Raw genomic sequence first — 10719 nt, forward strand, 5'->3', positions numbered from 1 at the left:
CGACCGCTTGCCATGCAGAGCCAGATCAAAAGCAATATCCTGAGGCAGCAGCTCAAAGGAGGGATAGACACTTGACCAACGCGGCAACGAGACTGGCCGCTGCGCTCAGAGGACGCGTCTGCCTGCACGCGGCCCATCTGATTGCTTTTCCAGGCTTTCTGGGCCACCGGATATGGTGCCCGAAGCGCCTTCTCAGATCGGTTGGGATAACAACGTAAATCACAACCCTGTCTAAACATGGGATTCGAAACATGGGATGGGATTCGATTGGGCTATCCGTATCGCGTCCCAACCGATTAAGCATGCGGTCCGGAAATCCCGAGTCACCCCTACCGCCGGCCTCTGAGGTCCGGTATCGATTGGGACAACCCAAGCCTACCCAACCCGGTAGGGACAAGTCGGGACATCCGGAGCCTATCCTGACCGTCCCCAACCGCATCCCGGACGAATTGCTGGCTGGGCTCCCCCCCTCGGCCGGCCGAGGGGGTGGGGGGTCCGACAATAGGTCCGGCGAGGGTTAAGCAGCCCCACTTCGTTTTTAGCATGTTTGCTTGTCACTGAGATCAACAACTCAATCACAAATAATTTCTAGCACTTTTCCGGACCCCCGGCCCAGTGTGATTGGTCCGAAGAGCAGGTGGTAACCCGTGTGACATACAGCCGATCTATGGCCGTGACGTCAGTGGCGCAGCTGTGTGGGGCGTCGCCGTGACGTCATTGGTGTCCGCGGATGACTGTCGGGATTGACGGGGTGGAATTGGATGGGTGGAGCGTCCGAACATTTTAGTGGCAGTTAAGTCGACTGTCGAGGAAAAACTGTCATACTAGGTAGAAAGAAAAATATAGCGAAACTTTCCGTAATCTCGAGAATCATGCAACATAGCGACAAGGAGCAAACGGTGTTGGATAGCCCCAACAGGGAACTACCTTGTGACCCAATTCCATTGACCTCCGACAAACTGATGACGTCACAGGTCAGGTCATATGTAGAATTTTCACCGTTTACCGGCATTTCAAGAAATACGTTGTAAAATCGAGCAAAATGCGTGTCATTAAAAATCATCGATGGGGAATTGCCCATAAAACACATATTTTGCTATTTGAGGTCACTGATACCAGGTCAGGTCACAGAGGTCAGGTCACTGAGGGTCAAAATATGAAAATATCATGTGATGCATGTTTTATGGTCCATTTTACACGACAAATGCGATTATGTGGGTCAGGCAGCCTTTGGGACCAGTTAAGGTTATGTTCTGGCGAAAGTCAGGTCAAGGTCAGGTCAAATAAGGTCAAATTTCAAACTTGATATTTTCGCATAAAATGGGCATTGATTCGATGCAGCTTGTCACGGGGAGTCTAATAGTGGTCTTTGTTTTGCGCTACGTGGTCTAGAATTGCTAAAAATTGAGTTCAAAAATTTGATGTCATCAATTTTGAAGTTTTTTTTCGCTATAACTAGGCTTAAAAAAGAATGCATCGATCTAAAATTTGGTATGTATGTAGAAGAGCGCAGGGACTATCATAGTTATTCCGTTTTTTCGAAAGTCCAAAATTTTTGGGAATTTTTTTAGTTTTTCTAAAAAAAACTTTTTTAATTTTGGGGGTAAAATCCCAAAAAAATTGAAAATCCGAGATAGCAGTTTTGTAGCGCCGTGTTTTCTCTATACGACCACATAAAGAACTTTGAAATTGCTTGTTAACTGTAGATTTTGTGAACGTTTCAAGATGTCATGTTTTTTTTTGCTCATCTTTGCTCGAACATGACCTCAGTTTGACCTCAATAACTCCTGAGCTAAAGTGACTTGTGACTTGAAATTTTGTGTGAAGGTGTCAAATCGATGTCCGGGAAAGTACTGAAAATTTAGCGCGCCGTTTTCTCGCTATTCACGAAAAACCACAGGGGGTGGCAAAATGGCCCTCCCCCCATCAGGGCGCGGGTTAAAAGGACAAAAGGTCATTCACGACACCGGGGCATACGCCGAAGCCGCACATTAACTATAAGACACTTCAGTCAATATCTCGCGCCACTGTTTTTTTTTTTTTTTTAGTTTGGAAACATCTTTTTGGCACATGTGAAAGTTTCAGACGAAGCTCACAGGTCCCAAAAGGTCAAGTCACTAAGTCACGTCAAGTGACCCAATGTTAGGTACATACAAAAAAATTAAACGTTTGCCATAGCACACCAACTGAGCTATTGTTTTAAAAAATTCAGCGATCACTTAGCGATCACTGAGCTAGCAGCGGAGGGCACTCGGAGTACCTGCTGCTGTACAAACTCCAACGACTTCGCGAGTGTGCGGGAGTGTCCACCGTCCATGGCAGTCTGCTAATCTCGCAGAACGACCTATCGACTGGCATAAGTGCATACTCGCCAGATGGTGACATTCCGAAGGACCTATGGTGGACAGTGAAGTGCCCACAGCCAAAAGGACCGCTGACGTCATAGACATTTTATAGCTCTCGGCATCACGGGCTCTGCTTGTAACCAAGAGCCAACAGACCACACTCGCTGCAATATTGCCCAGCAACCGACTGCGAATGAGATCCTTCTCAGAGGTCACAAAAACCTCATCAGAGCTAGGGCCTGAGCGTCACAAACTTCCCCGCAGTCTCCACTGTCATGTGGGACCGACCTTTAATTGGGAGTGACCTTTGCCACGCGCCTTGGCTCATGCTTGTTAGTCGAGTGATGCGCGCTGCCATTTCCGGCGACAGCCGACAGCTAAGACAGCCGACAGCTGCGACAGCCAGCAGCTGCGACAGCCGACAGCTGCGTCAGCCGGCAGCTGCGTCAGCCAGCAGCTGCGACAGCCGACAGCTGCGTGGGCTGAGGATGGACAGGCGAGCGGCGGCCCAGTGTGGAATGTGATCTGACCGACCAGTACAGATGGTAAGTACAGCAAATAGAACCGACCGTCCAACTCCGGGCTGGACTAGTCTGTGAGGGTTTCCCATTGTCACCAGATTCCCCGTGGACTTTATGTAGTTCAGTATTCCGGAGTTTTAGATACATTGGAAGGAATCATCGTAAAAGGCAAGCGATCTATTCAATTATTTTTTAGTAGGTATGTAGACTATATGACCTTCGAAAAACCATAATACATCAGTAGATGTCATCCAAGTTGAAACATTGCCCGTGATTAGATGCGTGAAAATTTATCACCCGTCAGTGGTGTTTTGGTGTTGGCTACGGCTGGCAAAACTCGGCAGCAGGGTCACCTTTTGACCTCTGCCACCAGTGGAGTCGTTATGACGGCGCTCAGTCGCCGGGTGTGGAGGTGGTATTTTGGTCGCGGTCCATTCCTACCCCTCCCCAGGAGGTGCTGAACTATGGCCGTCGGGCAGAGCCCCTCCCCCTCTCTCGCCGGTCGAGAACCCTCCCCCGTCCCTCCCCGACCCCGGCCGGTCGCTGGCCGCCGCACAGCCCCCTCGGCGGCTCTGACGTCACATCATGACGTCACGGCCGCGTTTCTCGGCGATCGATGATGGGGTCGGTGGTGACGTTGGCTCGGCTCGAGAGGCGAGCGTCGACATCGTCGAGAGGGAGGGTCCGACTGAGTAAAGAATCTCGACTCGGACTTTTTGCCTGGAATCGTTTCTACTCTGGCTCTGAGTACTTGACGAGGTCAGTGGCGATTCGAACGCGAAAAGTGAGACTACGTCAATGGGCTCTCACGATAAAAATAGACGGCGAACTTCTTCACTTGCTGCTGTACTTTTGACGATAAGTTTCAGACGAAAGGATAAGTAATACCTACTATCGAATGCATGGGCGAGTCAGAGGGTAGGCTGTTTTAAGAGTTAGTACGAGACGAGTTTATGATTAATTTATAATAAATCATAATATAATAAATAAATCATTGATCATCATTGGCTTTAGAAAGGCAATATGCGAGAGAAAGAGGGAGGGAGAGAGAAGGGAGAGAGATCTCTGCACGTTGTCTTTAGCGCCGGTCAGTTTAGTCTATTGTCAATAGATGGCAATGGTGTACAGCGCCTGTAGGTATGCTGTACCGCAGAACTAACTACTAGCGCATTTCAGCTTACGTCTATTGTCAATAGATCACTTAGATGACACTAGTGTACAGCGCCTGAAGTATGCTGTACCGCAGGAAAACTACAGCTCCGCGCCGGGCAGTTTACGTCTACTGTCAATAGATGGCACTAGCGTACAACGCCTGAAGTATGCTGTACCGCAGGACCGCCTTAGCACCGAGCAGTTTACGTCTTCCGTCAATAGATGACACCAGTGTACGGCGCCTGAAGATATGCTGTGCCGCCGTACGGCGCCAGTCAGTTTACTCTATTGTCAATAGATGGCACTAGTGTAGAGCGCCTGAAGGTATGCTGTGCCGCAGGACAAACCACGACCGCCTGCTCCAGGGAACGTCTGAAACATCAGCGAAAATACCTACCACCAGACTTGTGCCGTGACCAAAAATCAAGATCCAGGATCCTCAAGGTCCCACGGCAAATTCAATTTCTAGAATCCAAGGTTTCCAAGGTCCCACGGCAAATTCAATTTCTAGAATCCAAGGTTTCCAAGGTCCCACGGCAAATTCAATTTCTAGAATCCAAGGTTTCCAAGGTCCCACGGCAAATTCAATTTCTAGAATCAAGGGTTCCAAGGTCCCACGGCAAATTCAATTTCTAGAATCCAAGGTTTCCAAGGTCCCACGGCAAATATACATTGCAGGATCCACAGTCCCCAAGGTCCCACGACAAGAATGCATTGCAGGATCCACAGTCCCTAGGGTCCCACGACAAGCGTGAATTTCAGGATCCACAGTCCCCAAGGTCCCATGATAAGTATACACTTCAGAGTTCAGGGTCCACAGTCCTCAAGGTCCCACGGCAAGAATACATCTCAGGATCCAAAGTATTCAGCGTCCCACAACAAGAACTTAAACTAACATTCTGATGAGCAGGCTTACTTCTAAATATTCTGCCAACAGATGCCCAGCAACATTGAAAGGGGCAGAACCTATGCAAACCTGTGGTGGTTTTATCATTTACCAACATACTACATAGGTAGGGGGAGCTTCAACACAAGTCAAAGTTAAAGATGAATCATGATATCAATCTCTCCTTCTTTAGCCGGACAAATTCATAAAAATATAGGTAGGTAATAGGTACCTTGCATTTTGTATTGTCATGTTCTTTCAAATCAATCTTACCTGATCATTAGAAATGTAGGATAGCACCTTACAGTTATTGAAGACAGAAATCCAAGCATTCTTTCAGGCAAGATAAAAAACCAGAAATAAAACCTACAGGCTTCAAAAAAAATGGAAAATTGAATTGGATAGGTATATGCTTTCGATTTTCTGCACATTCAGTTACATAATACCTAGAGCTCTGTTCGCACCCCGTTTATTTATCAGCAGGCTGCGACCATGCTGGTAACTTCTTGATGTAACGGAAGTTAGCCCACATTCAGCCCACATTCGGCCCAGCCCAGATTGGGGCTGCCAAATCTAGGGAAAAATCTAGAAATCTAGGGAAAAATCTAAAAACCGTTTTACGCCTAAACGGCTGGACGAAACTGAAAAATAAGACCACCATTTGAAAGATCTCTTCACCCCGGACCCAATGATATGGTTAAATACCGGATCAATTTAACCAAAAGCATGATTTAACCAGGATGACAATTTTCGGTCAATGGGGCGGCCCCTACGATTTTCTTCAAAATCGGCATGGTGATACTACAGGCCGAGATGATCAATCTGGCTGAAGAAAATGGGCATTGAAATCTATGGGGTAAAAACGCACTTGGAAAGATTTACCCACGCATTTCTGGCAAGTGTATCGCACGCATCCCCCCAATATGGGTATCATATGAAAGCCCATGAAAACCCAAACAAAATGGTGGGGTAAAATTTACCCATAACCCCATTCAGGGTAAAGTTTACCCAAGATGAAAATTTTCGGTCAATGGGGCGGCCCCTACGATTTTCTTCAAAATCGGCATGGTGATACTACAGGCCCAGATGACCAATCTGGCTGAAGAAACCCCTATGGGCATTAAAATCTATGGGGTAAAAACGCCCTTGGAAAGTTTTACCCACGCATTTCTGGCAAGACTATCGCACGCATCCCCCTAATATGGGTATCATATGAAAGCCCATGAAAACCCAAACAAAATGGTGGGGTAAAATTTACCCATTACCCCATTCAGGGTAAAGTTTACCCAAGATGAAAATTTTCGGTCAATGGGGCGGCCCCTACGATTTTCTTCAAAATCGGCATGGTGATACTACAGGCCCAGATGACCAATCTGGCTGAAGAAACCCCTATGGGCATTGAAATCTATGGGGTAAAAACGCCCTTGGAAAGTTTTACCCACGCATTTCTGGCAAGACTATCGCACGCATCCCCCCAATAAGGGTATCATATGAAAGCCCATGAAAACCCAAACAAAATGGTGGGGTGAAATTTACCCATTACCCCATCCAGGGTAAAGTTTACCCAAGATGAAAATTTTCGGTCAATGGGGCGGCCCCTACGATTTTCTTCAAAATCGGCATGGTGATACTACAGGCCCAGATGACCAATCTGGCTGAAGAAACCCCTATGGGCATTGAAATCTATGGGGTAAAACGCCCTTGGAAAAATTTACCCACGCATTTCTGGCAAGACTATCGCACGCATCCCCCCAATATGGGTATCATATGAAAGCCCATGAAAACCCAAACAAAATGGTGGGGTAAAATTTACCCATTACCCCATCCAGGGTAAAGTTTACCCTAGATGAAAATTTTCGGTCAATGGGGCGGCCCCTACGATTTTCTTCAAAATTGGCATGGTGATACTACAGGCCCAGATGACCAATCTGGCTGAAGAAACCCCTATGGGCATTGAAATCTATGGGGTAAAAACGCCCTTGGAAAGTTTTACCCACGCATTTCTGGCAAGACTATCGCACGCATCCCCCAATATGGATATCATATGAAAGCCCATGAAAACCCAAACAAAATGGTGGGGTAAAATTTACCCATAACCCCATTCAGGGTAAAGTTTACCCAAGATGAAAATTTTCGGTCAATGGGGCGGCCCCTACGATTTTCTTCAAAATCGGCATGGTGATACTACAGGCCCAGATGACCAATCTGGCTGAAGAAACCCCTATGGGCATTGAAATCTATGGGGTAAAAACGCCCTTGGAAAGTTTTACCCACGCATTTCTGGCAAGACTATCGCACGCATCCCCCCAATATGGGTATCATATGAAAGCCGATGAAAACCCAAACAAAATGGTGGGGTAAAATTTACCCATTACCCCATCCAGGGTAAAGTTTACCCAAGATGAAAATTTTCGGTCAATGGGGCGGCCCCTACGATTTTCTTCAAAATCGGCATGATGATACTACAGGCCCAGATGACCAATCTGGCTGAAGAAACCCCTATGGGCATTGAAATCTATGGGGTAAAAACGCCCTTGGAAAGTTTTACCCACGCATTTCTGGCAAGACTATCGCACGCATCCCCCCAATATGGGTATCATATGAAAGCCCATGAAAACCCAAACAAAATGGTGGGGTAAAATTTACCCATTACCCCATCCAGGGTAAAGTTTACCCAAGATGAAAATTTTTCGGTCAATGGGGCGGCCCCTACGATTTTCTTCAAAATCGGCATGGTGATACTACAGGCCCAGATGACCAATCTGGCTGAAGAAACCCCTATGGGCATTGAAATCTATGGGGTAAAACGCCCTTGGAAAAATTTACCCACGCATTTCTGGCAAGACTATCGCACGCATCCCCCCAATATGGGTATCGTATGAAAGCCCATGAAAACCCAAACAAAATGGTGGGGTAAAATTTACCCATTACCCCATCCAGGGTAAAGTTTACCCAAGATGAAAATTTTCGGTCAATGGGGCGGCCCCTACGATTTTCTTCAAAATTGGCATGGTGATACTACAGGCCCAGATGACCAATCTGGCTGAAGAAACCCCTATGGGCATTGAAATCTATGGGGTAAAAACGCCCTTGGAAAGTTTTACCCACGCATTTCTGGCAAGACTATCGCACGCATCCCCCCAATATGGGTATCATATGAAAGCCCATGAAAACCCAAACAAAATGGTGGGGTAAAATTTACCCATTACCCCATCCAGGGTAAAGTTTACCCTAGATGAAAATTTTCGGTCAATGGGGCGGCCCCTACGATTTTCTTCAAAATTGGCATGGTGATACTACAGGCCCAGATGACCAATCTGGCTGAAGAAACCCCTATGGGCATTGAAATCTATGGGGTAAAAAACGCCCTTGGAAAGTTTTACCCACGCATTTCTGGCAAGACTATCGCACGCATCCCCCAATATGGATATCATATGAAAGCCCATGAAAACCCAAACAAAATGGTGGGGTAAAATTTACCCATAACCCCATTCAGGGTAAAGTTTACCCAAGATGAAAATTTTCGGTCAATGGGGCGGCCCCTACGATTTTCTTCAAAATCGGCATGGTGATACTACAGGCCCAGATGACCAATCTGGCTGAAGAAACCCCTATGGGCATTGAAATCTATGGGGTAAAAACGCCCTTGGAAAGTTTTACCCACGCATTTCTGGCAAGACTATCGCACGCATCCCCCCAATATGGGTATCATATGAAAGCCGATGAAAACCCAAACAAAATGGTGGGGTAAAATTTACCCATTACCCCATCCAGGGTAAAGTTTACCCAAGATGAAAATTTTCGGTCAATGGGGCGGCCCCTACGATTTTCTTCAAAATCGGCATGATGATACTACAGGCCCAGATGACCAATCTGGCTGAAGAAACCCCTATGGGCATTGAAATCTATGGGGTAAAAACGCCCTTGGAAAGTTTTACCCACGCATTTCTGGCAAGACTATCGCACGCATCCCCCCAATATGGGTATCATATGAAAGCCCATGAAAACCCAAACAAAATGGTGGGGTAAAATTTACCCATTACCCCATCCAGGGTAAAGTTTACCCAAGATGAAAATTTTCGGTCAATGGGGCGGCCCCTACGATTTTCTTCAAAATCGGCATGGTGATACTACAGGCCCAGATGACCAATCTGGCTGAAGAAACCCCTATGGGCATTGAAATCTATGGGGTAAAACGCCCTTGGAAAAATTTACCCACGCATTTCTGGCAAGACTATCGCACGCATCCCCCCAATATGGGTATCGTATGAAAGCCCATGAAAACCCAAACAAAATGGTGGGGTAAAATTTACCCATTACCCCATCCAGGGTAAAGTTTACCCAAGATGAAAATTTTCGGTCAATGGGGCGGCCCCTACGATTTTCTTCAAAATTGGCATGGTGATACTACAGGCCCAGATGACCAATCTGGCTGAAGAAACCCCTATGGGCATTGAAATCTATGGGGTAAAAACGCCCTTGGAAAGTTTTACCCACGCATTTCTGGCAAGACTATCGCACGCATCCCCCAATATGGGTATCATATGAAAGCCCATGAAAACCCAAACAAAATGGTGGGGTAAAATTTACCCATAACCCCATTCAGGGTAAAGTTTACCCAAGATGAAAATTTTCGGTCAATGGGGCGGCCCCTACGATTTTCTTCAAAATCGGCATGGTGATACTACAGGCCCAGATGACCAATCTGGCTGAAGAAACCCCTATGGGCATTGAAATCTATGGGGTAAAAACGCCCTTGGAAAGTTTTACCCACGCATTTCTGGCAAGACTATCGCACGCATCCCCCCAATATGGGTATCATATGAAAGCCCATGAAAACCCAAACAAAATGGTGGGGTAAAATTTACCCATTACCCCATCCAGGGTAAAGTTTACCCAAGATGAAAATTTTCGGTCAATGGGGCGGCCCCTACGATTTTCTTCAAAATCGGCATGGTGATACTACAGGCCCAGATGACCAATCTGGCTGAAGAAACCCCTATGGGCATTGAAATCTATGGGGTAAAACCGCCCTTGGAAAGTTTTACCCACGCATTTCTGGCAAGACTATCGCACGCATCCCCCCAATATGGGTATCATATGAAAGCCCATGAAAACCCAAACAAAATGGTGGGGTAAAATTTACCCATTACCCCATCCAGGGTAAAGTTTACCCAAGATGAAAATTTTCGGTCAATGGGGCGGCCCCTACGATTTTCTTCAAAATCGGCATGGTGATACTACAGGCCCAGATGACCAATCTGGCTGAAGAAACCCCTATGGGCATTGAAATCTATGGGGTAAAAACGCCCTTGGAAAGTTTTACCCACGCATTTCTGGCAAGACTATCGCACGCATCCCCCCAATATGGGTATCATATGAAAGCCGATGAAAACCCAAACAAAATGGTGGGGTAAAATTTACCCATTACCCCATCCAGGGTAAAGTTTACCCAAGATGAAAATTTTCGGTCAATGGGGCGGCCCCTACGATTTTCTTCAAAATCGGCATGATGATACTACAGGCCCAGATGACCAATCTGGCTGAAGAACCCCTATGGGCATTGAAATCTATGGGGTAAAAACGCCCTTGGAAAGTTTTACCCACGCATTTCTGGCAAGACTATCGCACGCATCCCCCCAATATGGGTATCATATGAAAGCCCATGAAAACCCAAACAAAATGGTGGGGTAAAATTTACCCATTACCCCATCCAGGGTAAAGTTTACCCAAGATGAAAATTTTCGGTCAATGGGGCGGCCCCTACGATTTTCTTCAAAATCGGCATGGTGATACTACAGGCCCAGATGACCAA

The sequence above is a fragment of the Amphibalanus amphitrite genome, unplaced genomic scaffold (assembly GCF_019059575.1).
Source record: "Amphibalanus amphitrite isolate SeventyFive unplaced genomic scaffold, NRLGWU_Aamphi_draft 000327F_arrow, whole genome shotgun sequence".
In the NCBI taxonomy this organism is placed as follows: Eukaryota; Metazoa; Arthropoda; class Thecostraca; order Balanomorpha; family Balanidae; genus Amphibalanus; species Amphibalanus amphitrite.